Source organism: Saccopteryx bilineata, chromosome 2, assembly GCF_036850765.1.
Source record: "Saccopteryx bilineata isolate mSacBil1 chromosome 2, mSacBil1_pri_phased_curated, whole genome shotgun sequence".
Lineage (NCBI taxonomy): Eukaryota > Metazoa > Chordata > Mammalia > Chiroptera > Emballonuridae > Saccopteryx > Saccopteryx bilineata.
The window spans coordinates 113,375,618-113,400,478 of record NC_089491.1 but is presented as its reverse complement, the minus strand read 5'-3'; the positions used below and the strand labels follow the sequence as shown (position 1 = coordinate 113,400,478).

The 24,861-nt window shown below is 39.1% G+C and overlaps 1 protein-coding gene across 4 annotated transcripts in view; it reads right to left on the bottom strand.

The window, feature by feature from the left end:
- Positions 1-24,861, bottom strand: part of FRS2 (fibroblast growth factor receptor substrate 2) — a 118,905-nt gene that overhangs the window by 18,237 nt on the left and 75,807 nt on the right. For 3 of the 4 annotated variants that reach the window (XM_066257641.1, XM_066257642.1, XM_066257643.1), the window contains one exon: positions 4,979-5,073. The exons of the other annotated variant lie outside the window; for it this stretch is intronic. The gene's annotated coding sequence lies outside the window, so the exon portion shown is untranslated. The remainder of the gene's footprint in view (positions 1-4,978; positions 5,074-24,861) is intronic. 4 annotated transcript variants of the gene reach the window in all.

Below are 24,861 nucleotides of genomic sequence, written 5' to 3'. Positions count from 1 at the left end.
TTCTTAAAGTCCAAGAGGGAAGACTTCCAAGCTCATTTATGAGAACAGCATTATCCTAATTCCAAAACCAGATAAAAACACTACAAAGAAAGTAAACTATAGGTCAATATCCCTGATGAACATAGATATAAATATCCTCAACAAAATATCAGCAAATCAAATCCAGCAGCAATACACTAAAAAGATAATACACCGTGATCAAGTGGGATTTATTCCTGGAATGCAAGGTTGGTAGAATATTCATAAATCAATTAATGTGATACACTACATAAACAAAATGAAGGATAAAAATCACGTGATTTTTAGGTGCAGAAAAAGCATTTGACAAAATCTAGCACCCATTTATGATAAAAAACTCTCAACAAAATGGAAATAGAGGGAACATATCTTAAACATAATAAAGTTCATATATGACAAACCCACAGCCAACATACTGATTGGGCAAAACCTAAAAGTATCTCCCTTAAGATCAAGAACAAGACAGGGATGTCCACTGTCACCATTCTTATTTAAAATATAGTGCTCAAAAAATTAGGGGATATTTCAAAATGAATATAAAGCTATAATATATCCCGAATTTTTGTGCGCAGTGTAGTACTGGAAGTCCTAGTCAAAACAAGCAGACAAGAAGAAGAAATAAGACATCCAAATAAGAAAGAAAAAAAGTAGAACTCATTATATGCAGATGACAGAATATTGTATGTACAGAGAGAACCCTATAGACACCACCAAAAACTACTAGATCTGACAAATGAGTTCAATAAAGTAAACAGGATAGCCCTGGCCGTTTGGCTCAGTGGTAAAGCGTCGACCTGGTGTGCAGAAGTCCTAGGTTCGATTCCCGGCCAGGGAACACAGAAGCGCCCATCTGCTTCTCCATCCCTCCCTCTCTCCTTCCTCTCTGTCTCTCTCTTCCCCTCCCGCAGCCGAGGCTCCATTGGAGCAAAGATGGCCCGGGCGCTGGAGATGGCTCCTTGGCCTCTGCCCCAGGCGCTAGAGTGGCTCTGGTCGCAACAGAGCGACCCTGGAGGGGCAGAGCATCGCCCCCTGGTGGGCAGAGCCTCGTCTCCTGGTGGGCGTGCCGGGTGGATCCCGGTCGGGCACATGCGGGAGTCTGTCTGACTGTCTCTCCCCGTTTCCAGCTTCAGAAAAATGAAAAATAATAATAATAATAAAAAAATAAATAAATAAACAGGATACAAAACTTATATTGAGAAATTGGCAGCATTTTTTTTTTTTTTGTATTTTTCTGAAGTTGGAAACGGGGAGGCAGTCAGACAGACTCCCTCATGCGCCCGACCGGGATCCACCCGCATGCCCACCAGGGGGCGATGCTCTGCCCATCTGGGGCATTGCTCTGTTGCAACCAGAGTCATTCTAGTGCCTGAGGCAGAGGCCATAGAGCCATCCTCAGCACCCAGGCCAACTTTGCTCCAATGGAGCCTTGGCTGCAGGAGGGGAAGAGAGAGACAGAGAGGAAGGAGAGGGGGAGGGGTGGAGAAGCAGATGGGCGCTTCTCCTGTGTGCCCTGGCCGGGAATCAAATCCGGGACTCCTGCACGCCAGGCCGACGCTCTACCACTGAGCCAACCGGCCAGGGCGTGGCAGCATTTTTATACATCCATAATGAACTATCAGAAAAAGAAACTAAAAAAGTAATCCCATTTACATTGCATCAAAAATAAGTAAAATACTGCCTGACCAGGCGGTGGCGCAGTGGATAGAGCATCGGACTGGGATGTGGAGGACCCAGGTTCAAGATCCCAAGGTCGCCAGCTTGAGCCCAGGCTCATCTGGTTTGAGCAAAGCTCACCAGCTTGAACCCAAGGTCGCTGGCTCAAGCAAGGGGTTACTCAGTCTGCTGAAGGCCCACGGTCAAGGCACATGAGAAAGTAATCAATGAACAACTAAGGTGTTACAATGCACAACAAAAAACTGATGACTGATGCTTCTCATCTGTCTCCATTCCTGTCTATCTGTCCCTGTCTATCCCTCTCTCTGACTCTCGCTCTGTCTCTGTAAAAAAAAAAAGAATATAAAAGACCCATACTCAAAAAATTATGACAGTAAATAAATAAACTGAAGAAGATACCAATAAATACACCATGTTCATTGACAGAAAAAATAACATCATTAAAATATCCATACCACACGAAACAATCTACAGACCAAACACAATTCCTATCAAAACTACAATGGTACATTTCAGGGAACAAGAACAAATAATTTAAAAATTTGTATGGAACCAAAAAAAAAAAAAACCCCCAGAAAAGTTTCAACAATATTGAGAAAGAAGAACAAAATTGAAGGTATCATGCTACCTGATATCAAACTATTCTACAAGACCATAGTAATCAAAACATCATGGTACTGCCCTAGCTGGTTGGCTCAGTGGTAGAGCGTCGGCCCAGTATGTGGAAGTCCCGGGTTTGATTCCCGGCCAGGCACACAGGAGAAGTGCCCATCTGCTTCTCCACCCTTCCCCCTCTCCTCTCTCTCTCTCTATCTTTCTTCCCCTCCCACAGCCGAGGCTCCATGGGAGCAAAGTTTGCCCAGGCGCTGAGGATGGCTCCATTTGCAATGGAGCAATGCCCCAGATGGGCTGAGCATCGCCCCTTGGTGGGCATGCTGGGTGGATCCCAGTTGGGCACATGTGGGTGTCTGTCTGCAGCCCCCCACTTCTCACTTCAGAAAAATTAAAAAAAAAAAAACAAGAAAACAAACAAACAAAAATCATGGTACTGACATAAAAACAGACATATAGATCAATGGAACACAATAGAAAACCCAGAAATAAACCCACGATTTTATGGTCAATTAATATCTGACAAAGAAGGCAAGAAGACACAATGAGGTAAAGATAGTCTAATAAATGGTGCTGAGAAAATCAGACAGATACATGAAAAAAAATTGAAACTAGACCACCATCTTACACCACATACAAAAATAAACACAAAATGAATTAAAGACTTAAATGTAAGACTTGAAACCATAAAAATCCTAGAAGAAAAATAAGCAGTAAAATCTTGAACATTGTTTCTTCTGATATATCACCTTGTGCAAGGGAAATAATAAAAGAAAAAACAAACAAATGGGACTACATCAAACTAAAACATTTTTGCACAGCAAAGGAAACCATCAACAAAACAAAAAGACAACCTAATAAAATAGAGAACACGATACACCTGATAAGGGGCTAATATCCAAAATCTATAAAGAACTCATATAACTCAACACCAAAAAGATAAACAATCCAATTCAAAATGGACAGAGATACTTGAAACCATGTCAATGCAATAAATTAAAAATAAAAACATTGTAAAAAAAAAAGAAAACAACATAACCTTTAAAAATAAAAATAAAAACAGGTAGAGGACCTGAACAGACATGTCTCTAGCCTGATTAGTGGCAGCACAATGGACAGAACATCGACCTAGGATGCTGAGGTCCCAGATTCGAAACCCTAAGGTCACCAGTTTGAGTGTGGGCTCATCCGGCTTGAGCAGAGGCTCACCAGCTTGACCATGTCATCTCCAGCTTGAGTGTGGGATCACTGACATGATTCCATGATTCCATGATTCCATGGTCGCTGGTTTAAGCAAGGGTCAGTGGCTCGGTTTGAGGCTCCCCACCCATTAAGGCACATATGAGAAACATCAATGAATAACTGAAGTGATGCAACTATAAATTGATGCCTCTCATCTCTCTCCCTTCTGCCTTCCATCCTTCACTCTCTTTCTCAAAACAAACAAAAAAACCTGTGGTACATATATACAATGGAAAATTGCTTGGCCACGCGTTGGCCAGTTGGCTCAGTGGTAGAGTGTCAGCCCAGCGTGTGGATGTCCTGGGTTCGATTCCCGGTCAGGGCACACAGAAGCACTCATTTGCTTCTCCACCCTTCCCTCTCACATTTCTTCCTTCTCCTGCAGCCATGGCTTGGTTGGAGCGAGTTGTTCCTGGGTGTTGATGATGGCTCCATAGCCTCTTCCTCAGGTGCTAAGATGAGCTTGGTTGCTGAGCAATGCCCCAGATGGGCAGAGCATCACCCCCTAGTGGGTTTGCCAGGTGAATCCTGGTCAGGGTGCATGTGGTAATTTGTCTCTCTCCCTTCTCTCCTCTCACTGAAGAAAAAATTACTTGGCCATAAAAAGGAATAAAATCTTAACATTTGCAGAAACATGGATGGACCTACAGAGTATTATGCTCAGTGAAATAAGTCAGAGAATGATAAATACCATGTGATTTCACTTATATATGAAATCTAAAGAACAAAATAAGTGAACAAATAAAATTGAAACAGACTCATAAACACAGAGAGCAGACTGGTGATTGCCAGAGAGAAGGGGTATGGGGGATTGGGAGAAAGAGGTAAAAGGATGAAGAAGCACAATGTAAAGTATAGCATAGGGTATATAGCCAATAATATTGTAATAACTATTTTTGGTGCCAGTTGGATACTGGAAATATCTGAAGGGTCACTTTATAAAGTGTATGACTATATAACCACTATGCTGTGCACCTGAAACCAATACAAAATAGTATTGAAAGTAAACTGTAAAGAAATAATTAAAATGAAGAATTATCAAAATATCTTGCTTTAAAAATATAATTTGTGTGGCCCTGGCCAGTTGGCTCAGTGGTAGAGCATCAGCCTTGCGTGCAGGAGTCCCGGGTTCGATTCTCAGCCAGGGCACACAGGAGAAGCGCCCATCTGCTTCTCCACCCCTCCCCCTCTCCTTCCTCTCTGTCTTTCTCTTCCCCTCCCGCAGCCGAGGCTCCATTGGAGCAAAGTTGGCCCGGGCGCTGGGGATGGCTTTATGGCCTCTGCCGAATGGCTCTGGTTGTAACAGAGCAATGCCCCAGATGGGCAGAGCATTGCCCCCTGGTGGTCAGGCACATGTGGGAGTCTGTCTGACTGCCTCCCCATTTCCAAATTTGTGGACTTAATGATTTTTTTAAGGTAAACTTCAACTTACCTAGATCTGGCCATTAATATTCTTAGCCTCTGCTGCAGCACCAGGAGTTTAATCATACTTCAAAATACCATGTTTTCTTTATTTGATGACTTAACCTAAAAAAAGTCAAGAATTTCTTCTTTTAAAATAATTTTACTGGCCCTGGCTGGTTTGCTGGTAGAGTCGTAGAGAGTCAGTCTGGCATATGGATGTTCTGGGCTCGATTCCTCATTAGCACACACAGGAGAAGCAACCATCTGCTTCTCCACTCTTCCCTCTCCCCTTCTCTCTCTCTCTCTTTCTCTCTCTCTCTCTCTCTCTCTCTCTCTCTCTCTCTTCCCCTCCCGCAGCCAAGGCTCAATTGGTCTGAGTGAGTTGGCCCTGGGCACTGATGATGGCTCCATGGCCTTGCCTCAGGCACTAAAATGTGTAGCTCAGTTGCCGAGCAACGGAGCAATGGCCCCAGTTGGGCAGAGCATCGCCTGGTAGGGGGTTTGCCGGATAGATCCTTATCAGAGTGCATACAGGAGTCTGTCTCTCTGCCTCCCCGCCTCTCATGTAATAAAAAAACCATCATCATCATCATCATCATCATAATTTTCTTTATGAGACTTCCGGCAGCACTGTTAGTTCAAATTTAAACTCAAATGTCCAAAATTTGATTAAAAATCATTTAATATATAAGATATATATTTTAAATTAATATGATGAGTAGATATTATTAATATGGCCTTTTCAAAAGAAAAAGTAAGAATATAGTAGTCTGAGCTCTATGATATTCTGGCTTCTCCACTATAGCTATGACTTTGGATAACCCACTTCTCTGTAACTTTTCTCCTCAGCCTGAAATGAAAAGTTAGACTAAATTACCTCCAAGATTCCTTTCCAGCTCTAAAACCTCTTTATAGCCAGTGGCAGGCTAATTCTCCACTCCAGTGACTTTTCTTAAACCTCCCATCACCCTTTCAAAGACTTGACTCGCTCTAGAATCCCCCTCTGTATCTTCCTATTCTACCAGATCACCAGAACCAAATCAGAGTCAGTTATCACTAAAAATTCCGTAAGAACAAACACGCCATGGAGTGACAGGACAACGTAAGTCATAGCAATCAATTACAATCTAGAGTTTCAAGAGATATCAACATAGTCTTGAAATTTTTCTGGTAAATTTATTTACTTTTTACAGCACACAAAAAAATTAAACTCACTCAACCATGGGTACTACCATTTACTGCTAAACTATATCAGGCATTATATTAGAGGTTTTGCTAATAGTCTCATTTTAATGTATATATTATCTAGAGTTAACAAATGATATCCAAAATGAAGATTTCTAAAACCATGAACCCATAATCAATCAAAAATTTCAACTCTAGGTTTCAAACCCGCACATAAAATCTGCAAGTCCAGCCAGATGTTTGCTCGCGCCCCTTATACGGTGCTGCTACACCCATATTAGAGTGGGAAGCAACCCAGTGCCTCTTCCTTCCTTTCTCCAGAAACTTACCACACATCATGCTCTGTCTCTGGCTTGTATTCCATTGCTTTTATGTGAATACATATTCTGTTTGTTTTTCCATCTCTCTCTTTTAAGAAAGTTTAGCCAATCAACTGAGGAAAATCTTTTCCTCTTTATTTATACCACTTATAAGCATCCCACAACCCCCATCCTGAAATAAATTTAATCACTGTAAATATAATTAAGAGAATGAGAGTGATCTGTCTATACCTTATAGCAAGAAAAAGGCCTAAGTCTTGAAATTTAAAATATTAAATAAGCAGTGTATCATCCTATAAAGCTCTTGAAAAATATTTAAAAGCTTTGAATAGATTCTATGTAAACTTTTTATTCTGTCCTACCTTCGGATCTTTTTCCCACTTATTTTATATTAGTAATATACACATTAACATAAAATTTGCCATCTTTCCCACTTCTAAGTATACATTTCAGTACTGTTAAATGTGTTCAATACTGTTGGGTAACCAATGTCCAGAACTACTTCATCTTGCACAATTGAAACTCTACCCAGTAAACAACCCACTCCCCTCTCCCCAAATCCTGGTAACCACCACTCTACTTTTGGTTTGTATTAGTTTGACTACTCTAGACACCTCGTATAAGTGAGATCATACGATATTTATCTTTTGGGCCTGCCTTATTTAACTTAGCTTAATGTCTTTAAAGTTCATTCATGTTGTAGCATATGTCAGAATTTCTTTCCTTTCCAAGGCTGAATAATGTTACATTGTACATATATACCAAATTTTGCCTATCCATTCATCTGTTGTTGGAAATTTATCCACCCTTTGGCTGTTGTTAATAATGTTGTTAAAAACATGGATGTAGCCCTGGCCGGTTGGCTCAGCGGTAGAGTGTTGGCCTGGCGTGCGGGGGACCCGGGTTCGATTCCCGGCCAGGGCACATAGGAGAAGCACCCATTTGCTTCTCCACCTCCTCCCCCTCCTTCCTCTCTGTCTCTCTCTTCCCCTCCCGCAGCCAAGGCTCCATTGGAGCGAAGATGGCCCGGGCGCTGGAGTGGCTCTGGTCGCGGCAGAGCGACGCCCCGGAGGGGCAGAGCATTGCCCCTGGTGGGCGTGCCGGGTGGATCCCGGTCGGGCGCATGCGGGAGTCTGTCTGACTGTCTCTCTCCATTTCCAGCTTCAGAAAAATACAAAAAAAGAAAACAAAAAACATGGATGTATAAGTATGTCTTGGAGACCCTGTTTTCAATTCTTTTGGATATAGACCCAGTAGTATTGCTTTTGGGTTACCCTATTAATTAAACCATATGGTAATTCCATTGATAAATTTTTTTGAGAAACGACCATACTAATTTTGGCAGTGGCTACACTATTTTCATTCCTACCAGCAATGCAAAAAGATCCCAATTTCTTCACGTCCTCATTAACATTTGTTTTGTTTGGTTTGGTTTGGTAACAGCCATCCTAATGGCTGCAAGGCGGTATCTCACTATAGTTTTGATTTGCTTTTTCTGCAATGATTAGTGATGTTGAGCATCTTTCCAGTGCTTATTGGTCATTTGTTTATCTTCTCTGGAGATATGTCTATATAAGATCTTGGCCTGCTTTTGAATCAGGTTGTTTTCCTGTGGTTGAGTTTTAAAAGTCCAATTTGTCTATTTTTGCTTTTGCTGCCTGTGCTTTTAGTGTCATATTCAAAAAAGCAGCCAAATCCAATGTTGTGAAGCTTTAGTCCTATGTCTTCTTCTAAGAATTTTATTGTTTCATGCCTTATATTTACATCTTTGATTTATTCTGAGTTAATCTCTGAATATGGTGTTAGCTAAGGGTCAAATTCATTCTTTTGTTGTGGATAACCAGTTTTCTAAGTACAATTTTTTGGAAAGACTGCCTTTGTCCATTGAACTGTCTTGACACCACTGTCAAAACTTATTTAATCATGAGGGTTTTGGTCATATGAGAGCTTAGTTCTGGGTTCTCTATTCTATTCCATTGATCTATGTCTATCTTTACGCCAGTATTACACTTTTTTGATTATTCTAGCTTTGCAGTAAGCTTGAAATCCGAAGTGTAAGTTGTCCCATTTTGCTCTTCTTTTTCAAGGTTGTTTTGGCTACACAAGGTTCCTTGAAATTCCACATGAATTTTAGGGTAGGTTTTTCTATTTTTGAAAAAATAATCAGTGGGATTTTGATCAGGAGTGCACTGAACCTACAGATCTCTTTGGATAGCACTGACATTTTAACATTATTACATCTTGTAATCCATGAATGCAGAATGTTTTAGTTTTAATTTCTTCTTTAATTTCTTTCAGCAATGTTTTGTGGGGTTTTTTGTTTGTTTGTATTTTTTTCTGAAGTTGGAAACGGGGAAGCAATCAGACAGGTTCCCGCATGTGCCCGACCGGATCCACCCAGCATGCCCACCAGGGGGCGATGCTCTGTCCATCTGGGGCGTTGCTCTGTTGCAACCAGAGCCATTCTAGCACCTGAGGCAGAGGCCATGGAGCCATCCCCAGCGCCCGGGCCACCTTTGCTCCAATGGAGCCTCGGCTGTGGGAGGGGAAGAGAGAGACAGAGAGGAAGGAGAGGGGGGCGGGTGGAGAAGCAGATGGGCGCTTCTCCTGTGTGCCCTGGCCAAGAATTGAACCCGGGACTCCTGCACGCCAGGCTGATGCTCTACCACTGAGCCAACCGGCCAGGGCTCTTTCAGCAATGTTTTATAGTTTCACTTTATACAAGGGTTTTACCTCCTTGGTTAACTTAATTCCTTAGTATCTTATTCTTTTTGATGTTACTGTATATAAAGTTGTTTTTGTAATTTCCTTCTTAGGTTGTTCATTATTTGTGTATTGAAATGCAACTAATTTTTGCATGTTGAATTTGTATCCTGCTACTTTTCTGAATTCACTTATTAGTTCTAAGTCTTTTTTTGTGGAATCTTTAGGGTTTCCTACATATAAGATCTTATCATCTACAAAGATAATTTTATTTATTCCTTTGTAGTTTGGATGCCTTCTATTTCTTTTTTCTTGCCTAATTGCACTCACTAGAACTTCCAGTGCTATGTTGAATAAAAGTGGTGAAAGTGGACCTCCTTATCTTGTTCCTGATTTTAGAGGAAAAGCTCTCAGTCTTTCTCTATTGCATATGATGTTCACAGTTGGATTTTCATATATGGCTTTTATTATGTGAAGGAAAGTTTTCTTCTATTCTTAGCTTTTTAATGTTTTTATTATTTTAAAAGGCGCTAAATTTTGTCAAATGTTTTTTATGCAATAATTGAGATTGTATGATTTTTATCTTCCTTCTGTTAATATGGTGTATTATAGTGACTGATTTTTGTATGTCATACCATCCTTGCATTCTAAGAATAAATTCCACTTTGTCATGGTGTATAATCCTTTCAATACATGGCTGATTTCAGTTTGCTAATATTTTGTAGAGGATTTTTTAATCAATGTTCATAAGGGACAGTGATCTGTAGTTTTCTTGTAGTGTCTTTGTCTGGTTTTGGTATCAGGGTAATGCTGGCTTCATAGAATGAATTAGGACGTGTTTTCTCATCTTCAATATTTTGGAAAAGTTTGAGAATTGATGATATTAGTTGTTCTTTAAATGTTTGGAAGAATTCACCAGTGAAACAGGGCCTTTTTGTAGGCAGGAGACTTCTGATTACTGGTTCAATCTCTTTACAAGTTATAGGTATACTAAGATTTTCTATTACTTTGTGATTTAGTCTTGGTAGGTTCTGTGTTTCTAAAAATTCATCCCTTTCATCTAGGTTACCTAATTTGTTGGTGTACAATTGTTTGTATCACTGACTTACAATCTTTTTTACTTTGGCAGAATCAGTAATGATGTCCCCACTTTCATTTCTGACTTAAGTAATTTGAGTCTTTCCTCTTGATTTCTGAATCCAACTAGCCAATATTTGTCAACTTTGTTGACTTTTTCAAAGAACCAATTTTGGCTGCATTAATTTATTCTTGTCTTTCTATACTCTATTTAATTTATCTTTGTTTCTAAACTTTATTTCCTTCCTTTCTGCTAGCTTTGGTTTTAATTTGTTATTCTTTTCCTAGTTACTTAAGTTATAATTAAGTTCTTGGTTTCTTGTCTTCCTTGGGTTTTTTTTTGGGGGGGGAGGTTTGACAGAGACGGAGTCAGAGAGAGGGACAGACAGGGACAGACAGACAGGAAGGGAGAGAAATGGAAGCATCAATTCTTCGTTGGGGCACTTCAGTTGTTCATTGATTGCTTTTTCATATGTGGCTTGACAATGGGGCTACAGCAGACAGAGTGACCCCTTGCTCAAGCCAATGACCCCTTGCTAAAACCAGATGAGCCCACGCTCAAACTGGCAACCTCGGGGTCTCGAGGTTGGGTTCTCCGCGTCCCGGTCTGACACTCTATCCATTGCACCACCACCTGGTCAGACCCTTGTTTTTAATGTAAGCATTTATAACTATGAATTCCCTTTAGCACTGTTTTATTCATGTCCTGTAGTTTTAGCTTTTCTTTGTTTTTCTTTTTTTGTGGGTTTTTTTTTTTTTTTGAGAGAGAGAGTGAGTCAGTCAGAGAGAGAAAGGGAGAGAGAGAGAGTGAGAAGCATCAACTCATAGCTGCTTTCACTTTAGTTGTATATTGAGCTTCTTGCACATGTCTTGTCTGGGGCGAGTCAGTGTCCCCTTGTTCAAGCCAGGGACCATGGACCTTTTGCACCAGTGACCCTTCTGGGCTCAAGCTGGTGAGCTTTGGGATCTTGTGGATGATTTCCCTGCTCAAGTCAGTGACCCCACACTGAAGAGCCTGTCCTCAGGGCCAGTGACCTCAGGGGTTCGAACCTGCTATCTCAGCATTCGGTGTTGATACTTCATCTACTGCACTACCACCAGTTAGGCTGGCATGCTGTGTTTTCATTTTCATTTATCTCTTAAGTATTATCTAATTTCCCTTGTGCTTTCATCTTTGGTCCACTGATTGTTTAAAAGTGTGTTTTTAAATTTCCACAATTTTGTGAATTTTCCAGTTTTCCTTCAGTTGTTCATTTCTAACTTCATCCCCTTAAGGTTAAAGAAGATATGCTGTATGATATCTTTTAAAATCTATAGACTAAATTTGTGCCCAACATACAGTCTATTCTGGAGAATGTCCCATGTCCACTGCAGAAAAATGTTTATGCTATTACTATGGGGTAGAGTGTTCTGTCTAGTTAGTCTATCCATTATTGTGAATACGGTATTAGTCTCCCAACTATTATTATAGAATTGACTATTTCTCCTTTTAATTCTGTCAGTTTTTGCTTTGTATATTTTGATGATCTATCATTAGGGACAGTGTTTACAATTTTCTTGCTCTGATAATTATTTTATTAATATATAATGTTCATCATCTCTTTTAACTTTGTAAAATTGAAAGTCTACCTTGTTTGATATTAGTATAATCAACCCTGCCTTCTCTTAGTTACTATTTGCACATGATAACTACTTGTTTCTCTGATCCTCATGATTCTCTTGTATATAGATATTTTTATACATGCTAATTTCTCTTTTGATTGGAGAGTTTAATCTATTTACATTCAAAGTAATTACTGAACTGGAGAAACAGCTGTTATTCTGCTATTTGTCTTCTGTATGCCTTAAGCTTCTTTGTGATGGTTCACAAAAATAAATAATAATGTCCCTGGCCTATGGTGGTGCAGTGGATAAAGCATCGACCCAGAATGCTGAGTTCACCAGTTCAAAACCCTGGTCAAAGCATATACAACAAACAATCAATGAATTACATAAGTGAAGCAACATACTTTTCATTCCACCCATCTTTCTCCTCTCTCTCTAAAATCAGTAAATAAATCTTTAAAAATAAAAACAAGGCATTATTATATCATCACTACCAGTAAAATCCTCTCTTGTATCACAGAGAAGCCTTTTGCACTATAAGCACAGAATCCTAAAACTTAACACCATCCTCATAACAAGAGTTACATTAATAAATTTAGTAAAACTATCCTAAATTATTCCAATATAATTTTTGCAGACTGACAAGCAGCGAGAACACTGAACTCTATTCATCAGTGTGATTATAAATTTGGTGCTCAGGAAGGTTTATTTGCTCTGTCGGTTCCCTAGCACTGAGGGTGAACTGGCCTATACTACAGTAGTTCTGTTCAAATATAGCCAGAACAAAATACCTATAGTTAGAAGCTTAGCAACATAACTCTAAATTTTGGGCACAGCTAACCGCCATATTTAATTACATTAAAACAATCAAACCCTAGTTGGATAGTTCAGTTGGTTAGAGCATCATCTCGAAGTCTAGAGCTTGCCAGTTCGATATCCAGTCAGGGCACGTGCAGGAACAGCTCAATGTTCCTCTCTCCGTCTCTCTGTCTTCCTATCTCTTTCTCAAATCAATAAAATAACTACTTTAAAAAATAAAAGTATTTTTAAAAAATCAAGAGACTGGCATTCATACAAAAAACCTGTTCTTTGCACCAATGGTCTGGCTGCACTGTTTTTAAGCTACTAGGTAGGTCTTTTTTTTATTGACACACATTAGTTTTGGGCTTATTCTTAATACTGCTAAGGATTTTTTTACTATTTATATTATTCTAAAAAAGAGGAATTTAAAAAAAGAAAAAGAAAAAGAAAAAAAGCTAAGGAGGGAGATTTCTCAGTACTTTCTGCTAGTCACCTAAACCAGAGCCATTCTGTGAAAAGGAAACGTGCAATATAGTTTCCTTGTTAGCTAAAAATTTAAAATACAAATATACATACAAAAACAAAAGTATCCAACTATCTTTAAGTACCTATCCATGACTTTGGTTGTAGCTATATATTACTAAGTAGATTTTTTTTCCTTTAGGTTTTTAGTCTACTGATGGCAACTTTTAAGTATGCAATTCATAACCATCCACCTTTATTAACTCTCAAAAGAAATTAAAAAACCAATTATATTACTTACAAATCACTTTAATATCTGATGCTTTACTTTCTGGAAATTCTGTCTAATCTAAACTCCTTATATTGTAATTTAAATGATATTCCTCTCATTCTTGTTTTCCTTCTAAGAGATGAGTAGAACTAGGATGATCAAGAAAGACTAAGGACATGCTTACATGTATTTAAATGGCCATCAATTCACTTTCCTATAGGTAAATATAAAATATTATATTAACAAAGTAATATTTCTTTGTTTCAGACATAGTTGTTTGAAATAACAAAAGGTTACTTAGTATAAAAATGACTTGTAAAAGCTATGAATATTAAGGAAAATAAAAAATGAGTTCATTCATTTCTTCATCCACACATTGAAGCATTCAACAAGTATTTTCTGAGCACTGACTCTGCCAGGCATTGAGTTAAATGCTAGAAATAAAGATATCTATTCCCGGCCCTGGCCGGTTGGCTCAGCGGTAGAGCGTTGGCCTGGCGTGCGGGGGGACCCGGGTTCGATTCCCGGCCAGGGCACATAGGGGAAGCGCCCATTTGCTTCTCCACCCCCACCCCCTCCTTCCTCTCTGTCTGTCTCTTCCCCTCCCGCAGCCAAGGCTCCATTGGAGCAAAGATGGCCCGGGTGCTGGGGATGGCTCCTTGGCCTCTGCCCCAGGCGCTAGAGTGGCTCTGGTCGCGGCAGAGCGACACCCGGGAGGGGCAGAGCATCGCCCCCTGGTGGGCAGAGCGTAGCCCCTGGTGGGCGTGCTGGGTGGATCCCGGTCGGGCGCATGCGGGAGTCTGTCTGACTGTCACTCCCCGTTTCCAGCTTCAGAAAAAGAAAAAAAAAAGGAAAAAAAAAAAGATATCTATTCCCTGAGTCCAAGGAGCTTACTGTTCAGTGATGGAGACAGACAAGAAAATTAATATTATACATGGCAGATGCTGACCCATGCGCCAGCACCACAGAACATTTAACTCAGAGCAGAAGGAAAGAGAGAAGTGACGAGAGAGGCTACCTAAGAAAGGTGACCTCTACCTTGAGTCCTGAAAGGCTGATGGGAGGTTGCTAGGCAAGGGCAATCCAGAACAAGAAGACGACATGCAAAAACACTGAAGTCTGAAAGAACACGGCCTGTTCCAGAAGATCATTGAAATACAGGGACTTGATGGGAGAACAATAGGAGACAGGCGAGAAAGCAGGCTCACACGATTTCACGAAGGGCCAGTTTGCACTACTGAGGGCAGTTTACATTTTCCTTCTTAATCCTAATGATACCACTAATGTCCTGCCAAATACTCTCTTATAAAGGCAGAATTTCTAGAATACATACAAGAACTTCCAACTCCTAAAAATAAAATTAATGGTGTTTTATTATTTGTGATGCCCAAAGTCTCACCTAAAAATAACAGCATACATCTATAAACACAAATATTCTCCCAACAGCATCTAGGTCTGCAGTGAGTGTCATTGAAAGACGACAACATAAACCTCAGACACCCCTTCCAGACCTAGAAAAAATCACCCACTTTAACATCATACTTCACAATGAATTTAACAAAGTCACTTTCAGTTACACATTTTAGCTTTTAGGAACAGAAATATAAGAATCTATATATCTGTATCTATATCTTCACCTACCATCTATCAATCAACAATTGTGTGTACTTAGCAAACACTGATAAAACAGCTTGCTAAAATAAAACAAGAAAAAGCTAAAATGAAAATAGATATAAAACATAACTCTGCCTTAATTCAATCCTACAGTCATCTACAACTTTGGAATCTATTTATACCCAGAAACCCTGGTGATGAAATTTACACAATTAAGTCAGAGTGTGCCCATAATCTCTGCCCTAGGATATAAACACACACCTACAGATGTTAAACCCAGCAGATGAGTCAGCTTGCCTTAGCTAATTCAGTAACGGAATCAGCAACAATGGCAAAACTCCCAGCACCTTAAATCACAGGAAAAAATATCTTAAAGAAACTCTTAGTTTAGTGCATAGTTACAATACAAAAATATGTACAAGGAAATCAAATACTGTCCTCCAGCAACATCAAAGTGATAGATCATGGACCTCTCTCCTCTAAAAATTCAGACTGCATCATAAAAAGACAAGTGATTGTAAGAGAGCACGGAGAAAAAAACAAGCATTCTCCAGAAAGCATTTATCACCAATTCTGAAAATTGCAATGCACATATTTGATTTTACAAAGATAGTACATTCAATTTTCTATATTGTATATCAGAATCTCATGTTTGTATTCTTCAACTCAGTTATTATTTCTATATATTAAACCAGATAATTGTGTCAAATTAACAAATGATTGCTAAACCCTCATAACAAATCTCTAGTTTATAAATTTACTCTTAGACACTAGTCTAGTTTAGTAAGGACTAAACTCTGGTATAATAAATATTTAACTTATGAGGTTTTACCTAACTGAGCAACAGTACACCCCAAGAATTCCTTTGTTTTCATGGCTTTACTCTTTTAAAACAACAAAATACTGAACGCAAGTCACTCTAACCTTATACTTCATGTTAAATAAATATATTTATTCAATATCAATATCAACCAAGCTATAACAATTAACAAACCAATACAAGACATGCTGGAAAATCTCTAGGCATCTTCACTTTTTATATAATATGCTTAACCTAGAACTAAATAAACAATTAAAAAATTTAAAGAAAAAAGTAGAAAAGTTTGCTGGTTTGAACCCCGGTCAGGGCATACACAGGAACAAATCAATGCTCCTGTCCCTCCCTTCTCTCTCTCCCCTCCCTCTTCCTCTCTCTCTAAAATCAATAATTTTAAAAAAACATTTAAAAAAGGGTAATTTTCAAAACTGAATATACAAGTGCATTAGTAAAATATACCAAAAATTTGTATTTCCAAACTCAGGTGGTTATCATGCTTGTTACTAGACTCATATTAAAAGCCTAAATATTGACTGTGTGTATATAAAATGTATACATACACACAAACACACACAAAATAAGTTAAGCCAAATGCCAAGCAACTCCAACCCTCAAAACAAGATATGTCATAAATAGCTTAACAAATTCTGCTTTTAACTCAATCTGTATACAATGCTCTTAAACATATTCTCAAAGGAAAATAAACTGATTATTTTCTACTTTTTGAGCAAAGCATTAAAATTGTTACAATCTAGTAAACTCATTGATTCAACTATACGATTAATAAAAATGTTCAATGAAAAAAAATGTTCAATGTATGCATGTGTGTTTTCTAACACTTCCCACCCAAAACATTAAGCAGGAATGTTTACATCAGAGTACATCTATCCATTTGATGTTATTTTTAAAAGGCCATTAATAAGTATTGTTTAAAAATGACCAAAATAAATGTTCATGGTATAAAGTTAAACGGGAAAAAAAGGATAAACCTGATCTTTTAAAATGTAATATGGTTGCCTGACCAGGCGGTGGCGCAGTGGATAGAGCATTGGACTGGGATGTGAAGGACCCAGGTTCGAGACCCAGAGGTCACCGGCTTGAGCGCGGGCTCATCTGGTTTGAGCAAAGCTCACCAGCTTAGACCCAAGGTCGCTGGCTCGAGCAAGGGGTCACTGGATCTGCTGTAACCCCACAGTCAAGGCACATATGAGAAAGCAATCAATGAACAACTAAGGTGTTGCAACGAAAAACTGATGATTGATGCTTCTCATCTCTCTCTGTTCATGTCTGTCTGTCTCTATCCCTCTATAACTCTCTCTGTCTCTGTAAAGAAAAAACAAAACAAAACAGCCTGACCAGGCAGTGGTGCAGTGGATAGAGCAGGGGTCCCCAAACTACGGCCCGCGGGCCACATGCGGCCCCCTGAAGCCATTTATCTGGCCCCCACCGCACTTCCAGAAGGGGCACCTCTTTCATTGGTGGTCAGTGAGAGGAGCATAGTTCTCACTGAAATACTGGTCAGTTTGTTGATTTAAATTGACTTGTTCTTTATTTTAAATGTTATATTTGTTCCCTTTTTTTTTTTTTTACTTTAAAATAAGATATGTGCAGTGTGCATAGGGATTTGTTCATAGCTTTGTTTTTGTTTTGTTTTTTGTATTTTTTCTGAAGCTGGAAACGGGAAGAGACAGTCAGACAGACTCCCGCATGCGCCCGACCGGGATCTACCCGGCACGCCCACCAGGGGTGACGCTCTGCCGCGACCAGAGCCACTCTAGCGCCTGGGGCAGAGGCCAAGGAGCCATCCCCAGCGCCCGGGCCATCCTTGCTCCAATGGAGCCTTGGCTGCGGGAGGGGAAGAGAAAGACAGAGAGGAAGGAGGGGGGGTAGAGAAGCCAATGGGCGCTTCTCCTATGTGCCCTGGCCGGGAATCAAACCCGGGTCCCCCGCACACCAGGCCGACGCTCTACCGCTGAGCCAACTGGCCAGGGCCCATAGTTTTTTTTTATATTCCGGCCCTCCAATGGTCTGAGGGACAGTGAACTGGTCCCCTGTGTAAAAAGTTTGGGGACCCCTGGGATAGAGCGTCAGACTGGGATGCAGAGGACCTAGGTTTGAGACCTCGAGGTTGCCAGCTTGAGCGCGGGCTCATTTGGTTTGAGCAAAGCTCACCAGATTGGACCCAAAGTCGCTGGCTCGAGCAAGGGGTTCGTTGGTCTGCTGAAGACCCACGGTCAAGGCACATATGAGAAAGCAATCGATGAATGACTAAGGTGTCACAATGCGCAACAAAAAACTAATGATTGATGCTTCTCATCTCTCCGTTCCTGTCTGTCTGTCCCTGTCTATCCCTCTGACTCTCTCTCCGTCTCTGTAAAAATAAATAAATTAATTAATCAAAACAAAACAAAAAACAAAATGCAATATGGTTTTCTGAATTGGATCCTGGAACAGAAAAAAGACATTAGTGGAAAAACTGGTGAAATCCAAATAAAGCTTATAGTTTAGTTAATAATATCATACTAGTGTTAATTTCTAAGTTTAATAAATGTAGCATAGCTGTGTATGATTATTAGAGAAAGCTAGGTAAAGGGTATATGAGAATCTCTGTACTATGGTTCTAATTTTTCAGTGATTCTTCTACCCTCTACATGAAATATATAAACTGGGGGGAGGGGTGTAAACTAAAACATACTAAAATCTTAACACTGGTTCACTTGGTGGTAAAGACAGAAGGATTTTTGTCTTTATATTCTCAATAGAGTGTGAATTGCTATTATAATCAACAATAATAAATTATTAGCTAAAGAATATACAAATCAATATTTTATTAAAGGCTTCTTTAGAAAGAAATGCTATAAATGTTTAAGCAGAGCCCAAAGGCAGACTACATACAAAACAGGTTAGGGCAGAGTGTGGCCAAGGGAAATTGCCAGGAGAATTTAAGTAGGCAAAACCTAATTAGTAAATGCTGGAAATCTGCCAACGCACAAAACTTAACATCTACTCTTAAGCTAAAGGTGCCAGCAGCCAGCAAAGTTATTCTCAGAATTCATGTCTTAGGGGAATGTCCCAAAAGGCCCCCCAATGCTAAGAATTTATGGATATACATAGCCTGGGTTTATTACAAACAAAAATACTGCAGTTGGTCATCTGGTGCACAAGTGCCCACTGAGAGATTCTAGAAACATTCTTCAGTACCACAGTCTGTTCTCTCTGTTTTTTCTCCTCCACTATGTCTTGCCTCTCTAACATTTCAGAACAACCTATTCCCAGTCCTTAGCTCTAAGGCCTAAATATGGCACTCCTGTGTCAATGACCAACATGGGTGGAAAGATCAGGGTCTGACCACCTCTGGGATTACAGTATCAAATCCTATTTCAGATGTTTGACAGCTGAGTATCAAAAAAGCTTTCTTTCTGTTTTTCCCCCTAATACTTTCAGGACAAAATATGTTCTAAGCAACTCTATTAAGCCATAAGAAAGGAAAATTAATCAACAAGTGTTCCCCAATCAAAATGAGAAAATACATTTTGTCCTTTAAAAAAATGCCAGTGGAATCAGACAGACTGCATTTTTTTTTCTTTTTTTTTTACAGAGACAGAGAGAGAGTCAGAGAGAGGGATAGACAGGGACGGACAGACAGACAGGAATGAAGAGATGAGAAGCATCAATCATTAGTTTTTCATTGCGCATTGTGACACCTTAGTTGTTCATTGATTGCTTTCTCATATGTGCCTTGACTGCGGGCCTTCAGCAGACTGAGTAACCCCTTGCTTGAGCCAGTGACCTTGTCCAAGCTGGTAAGCTTTGCTCAAACCAGATGAGCCTGCGCTCAAGCTGGCGACCTCGGGGTCTCGAACCTGGGTCCCTTCCGCATCCCAGTCCAATGCTCTATCCACTGCGCCACCGCCTGGTCAGGCAGACAGACTGCATTTTGATAAAGAATCTTTTCCAAGCTGTAACCAGGGAGCTCTGTGTGTGTCGTCAGTCTGCCCCTACTGAAATAGGTCTACATGGCCAGTTCTGAGTTTTGCGCTGTTTTTTAAAAATAGCTTTTAACTCTCAATCTCAGCTGACAGTGTAGTAGGTCGCAGAACTGTCACTTAACAAACATGTATGTACATTTCTTGTTTGTTTTTATTTTTAGTTTCTTTTCAGTCCTTGTAAACTCTGTAATCAGACACCAAGCCTATTAAAACGACATACAAAATAAAGCTATAAATTCACAGACAAAAGTATTGCATGTTAAAGTACATAATCTTTACTTCAAGGACTTCATAACAATTTTAAGCACCAAAAGCCCTTGCTTACTTTCCAGTTCTTAGGGCATGTTTAATAAAATACACGTTTACCAAAACAGTAATCCTTAGGTATGGAGGACACTATATTGTTACTGTTGTTATTTTGAATACTGAGATATATACTGTTTTTCATCAAACCTGAGACACAATTGATATTAAGGCTGATATTTTATATATCACTAAGGTATATAAGTTGCCAATTAAACTATGACATGTCACTGATTCAAAGATACACCCAAATTTCAGTGAATAAAATTGGAAAATATCTCAGATATAAATCAACAAAATACAATACAGTCAATGAAAACTATCAATTCATTACAAATAACACTAATGAAAGTATGTAAAAAAAATCTTTTCCTTGCTTCTTAGCAGATGCTATGACAATTATAACCAAGTGATAGGGTACTAGAGCATCTGAGACCCACTGTCCTGAGGTACAGTAAATACTCCTCTAGAAAACAATCTTGCAGTGCAGACTGCTGGGAAGTATTTTCTCCATTCTTAAAATGAGGAAATAAAGTTAAAAAAAATAATCAAAATTTTACTGGAAGCCATATTTAGAATTTCTAGTTTCCCTACCAACTGTTTTAACAAAAACAATATGCACTTTTCCCCTGAAGTTTTTATGGTTTGTTTTCCTTCAGATTTGTACTGATCTTCAACTTAGGATATCACTCATCTATGGTAAAGGTAATTCTGAAGAGCTATATTCAAAAGTACAAATAAGGTCACTGAAGCTAGTCCCTCTGAGCACAACTTACAATAAAATATAATTTGAAAGAAATAGTGAGAATATCTCCTTCCTTCCTTTTTATTAAAAACAAATGTTTATGGCAGCATTGTTCACAATAGCAAAGACCTGACAACAGCCCAAGTGTCCGTCAGTGGATGAGTGGATTAAAAGGCTTTGGTACATATATATCATACTATGGGATACTACTCAACCATAAGAAATGATGACATCGGATCATTTACAACAACATGGATGGAACTTGATAACATTATACTGAGCGAAATAAGTAAATCAGAAGAAACTAAGAACTATATGATTCCATACATAGGTTAAGTTTTGAAGGGGTTTTTGTTTTGTTTTGTTTTCCTAAAGATTTTACTTATTGACTTTTAGAGAAAGGAAGGAGAGAGAGAAAAGAAGGCAGAAGTGGGAAGCATCAGCTCATAGTTGCTTCTCTTATGTGCCCTGACCAGGCAAGCCTAGGGTTTCAAATGGGCAGCCTCAGCACTCCAGTGGATGCTTTTATCCCTGTGCCACCACAGGTCAGGCAATAGGTAAAGTTTTAAACACCACCACCACTACTTGCTTCATATGGCTGTTAAGTTTGGAGGCTGTTGCAGTAAAAACAATGTGGGATAATAACTAATTAGGGTAGTGAATAATGAAGAGGACACATTAGAACAGAATTTAAAAGTTATCAGTATATATAAATAATACTTAATATTAACTAGACTGGGAAGAAAAGCAGGAGTCAAGGACAGACAGATTCCATTTAGGTGACAGTAAGCTGACTGAGCTAAGAAACACAGATTTCCAGTAAACATCTCCACAGCATTATGTTGTCTACCCATTACCTAAAGTCAAATCATTTTCCATCACCTTATATTTGTCCCTCTTTGCATCCTTCCCCTAATCCCTTTCCCCTCCTACATATCCCCCTCCCTCTGGTAACCACTGCACTCTTTACCTATGTCCATGAGTCTCAGTTTTATACCCCACTTATGTATGAAATCATAGTTTTTAGCTTTTCCTGATTTAGTTATTTCACTCAGTATAATGTTCCAAGTTCCATCCATGTTGACGTAACAGATACTATGTCATCATTTCTTATGTCTGCATAGTATTCCATTGTATATGTATACCACATCTTCTTTATCCAATCCTCTATCGAGGGACACTTTGGTTGTTTACAAGTCTTGGCCACTGTGACTAATGCTGTGATGAACATGGGGGTGCATGTGTCTTTATGTACCAATGTTTTAGAGCTTTTGGGGTAGATACCCAGTAGAGGGCTTGCTAGGTCATAACTTAGTTCTATTCTTTATTTTTTGAAAAACCACCATACTTTCTTCCATAATGGTTGTACTAATTTGCATTCCCATCAGCACTGAATGAGGGTTCCTTTTTCAACACGGCCTCTCCAACACTTGTTATTACCTGTCCTGTTGATAACAGCCAATCTAACAGGTGTGAGGTGGTATTTCATTTGCATTTCTCGAATAGCTAGTGAAGATGAACATCTTTTCATATATCTCTTGGCCATTTGTATGTCCTCTTGGGAGAAGTATCTGTTCAGGTCCTCACCCCATTTTTTATTTCGACTGTTTGCTTGTTTGTTGCTGGGCTTTGTGAGTTCTTTATACATTTTGTGTATCAACCCCTTTATATATTTTGGATATCATCTCCCATTTAGTTGGCTGCCTATTTGTTTTGTTGTCAATCTTTTTGCTATGCAAAAGCTTTTTAGTTAGATATAGTCCCATTTATTTTTGCCTTTACTTTCCTTGCCTTTGGGGTCCAATTCATAAATTGTTCTCTACGGCTAAGGTCCATGAATTTAGTACGTATGTTTTCTTCTATGTAATTTATTGTTTCAAATCTTGTATTTAGGTCTTTGATCCATTTTGAATTAATTTTTGTGCAAGGGCAAACCCCAGTCAAGTTTCATTCTTCTGCATGTGGCTTTCCAATTTTCCAAGCATCATTTATTGATGAGGCTTTCTTTTCTCCATTGTGTGTTTTTGGCTCCTTTGTAGAAGATGATTTGTCCATATATATGTGGCTTTATTTCTGGGCTCTCAATTCTGATCCATTGCTCTGTGTGTCTGTTTTTCTGCCAATACCATGCTGTTTTGATTTTCAAGGCTCTGTAGTATAATTTGAAGTCATGTATTATAATACCTCTGGCTTCAGTCTTTTTTCTCAGGGTTACTTTGGCTATTCAAGGTTTTTTATGGTTCCACACAAACCAAGGGATTTTTTAATCCATTTCTTTAAAAAATGACATTGAGATTTTGATATGCATTGCATTAAATTTATATACTGCTTTGGGTATATGACCATTTTAATTATGTTGATCCTTCCTATCCATGAAGATGAAATATTTTTCCATTTCATTGTGTCTTTCTCAATTTCTTTTACTAATGCTTTGTAGTTTTTAGTATATAGATCCTTTACATTCTTTAACTTTATTCCTAAGTTGTTGTTTTTTTCTTGCAACTGTAAAAGAGATTATTTTTTTAGTTCATTTTATGAAGTTTCACTGTTGGTGTATATGAGAGCAACAGACTTCTGTATATTTATTTTATATCCTTTGACCTTACTGTATTGGTTTATTGTTTCTGATAGTCTTTCTGTGGAGTCTTTGGGGTTTCCTATATACAGGATCATGTCATTAAAAAAAATAAAACCTTTACTTCTTCTTTCCCAATATGAATACCTTTTATTTCTTTCTCTTGTCTGATTGCTCTGGCTAAAACTTCCAGCACTATTTTGAATAGAAATAGAGAGAGTGGGCAGCCTTGTCTTGTTCCTAATTTTAGAGGAAAAGCTTTCAGTTTTTCACCATTGAGTATGATACTGATGGTTTGTCATATAGGGCCTTTATTATGTTGAGGTACTTTCCGTCTATGCCCATATTATTGAGTGTTTTAAACACAAAGGAATGTTGTATCTTATCAAATACCTTCTCTGCATCTACTGATGGGATCATATGTTTCTTGTACTTTGTTTTGTTGATATGGTGTATTACATTAATCAATTTACATATCTTGAACCATCCTTGTGCTCCTGGAATAAATCCCACTTGATTGTGATATATTACATTTTTTTTTTTCTTTTGCATTTTTCCGAAGCTGGAAACGGGGACAGTCAGACAGACTCCCGCATGCGCCCGACTGGGATCCACCCAGCACGCCCACCAGGGGGAGATGCTCTGCCCACCAGGGGGCGATGCTCTGCCCCTCCGGGGCGTCGCTCTGTCGCAACCAGAGCCACTCCAGCGCCTGGGGCAGAGGCCAAGGAGCCATCCCCAGCGCCTGGGCCATCCTTGCTCCAATAGAGCCTCGCTGCGGGAGGGGAAGAGAGACAGAGAGGAAGGAGAGGGGGAGGGGTGGAGAAGCAGATGGGCGCTTCTCCTGTGTTCCCTGGCCGGGAATCGAACCCGGGACCCCTGCACGCCAGGCCGACGCTCTACCACTGAGCCAAAGGGCCCGGGCCCGATATATTACTTTTTTAATGTGTTACTGTATTTGTTTGTTAATCTTTTGTTTAGGATTTTTGCATCTGTATTTATTAGAGATATAGGTCTGTAGTTTCTTTTTTTGTATTGTCCTTGCCAGGCTTATGAGGGTTGTGTAGGCCTCATATAATATGTTAGGAAATACTGTTTCTTCTTTTATTTTTTGGAAGACTTTGAGAAGGATAGGAATCAAATCTATGAATGTTTGGTAAAATTCACTAGTGTAGCTGTCTAGTCCTGGATTTTAATTTTTGGGGAGGTTTTTGATAGTTGTTTCTATTTCCTCCCTGCTTATGGGTCTATTTAGATTTTCCATTTATTCATGACTCAGTCTAGGAAGATTGTATAGTTCTATGAATTTATCCATTTCATCTAGATAGTTAAACTTGGTGGCATATAATTTTTCATAGCATTCTACAACGATCCTTTGTATATCTATGATATCTGTGGTAACTTCTCATATTTCATTTCAGATTTTGTTTATATGAGTCCTTTC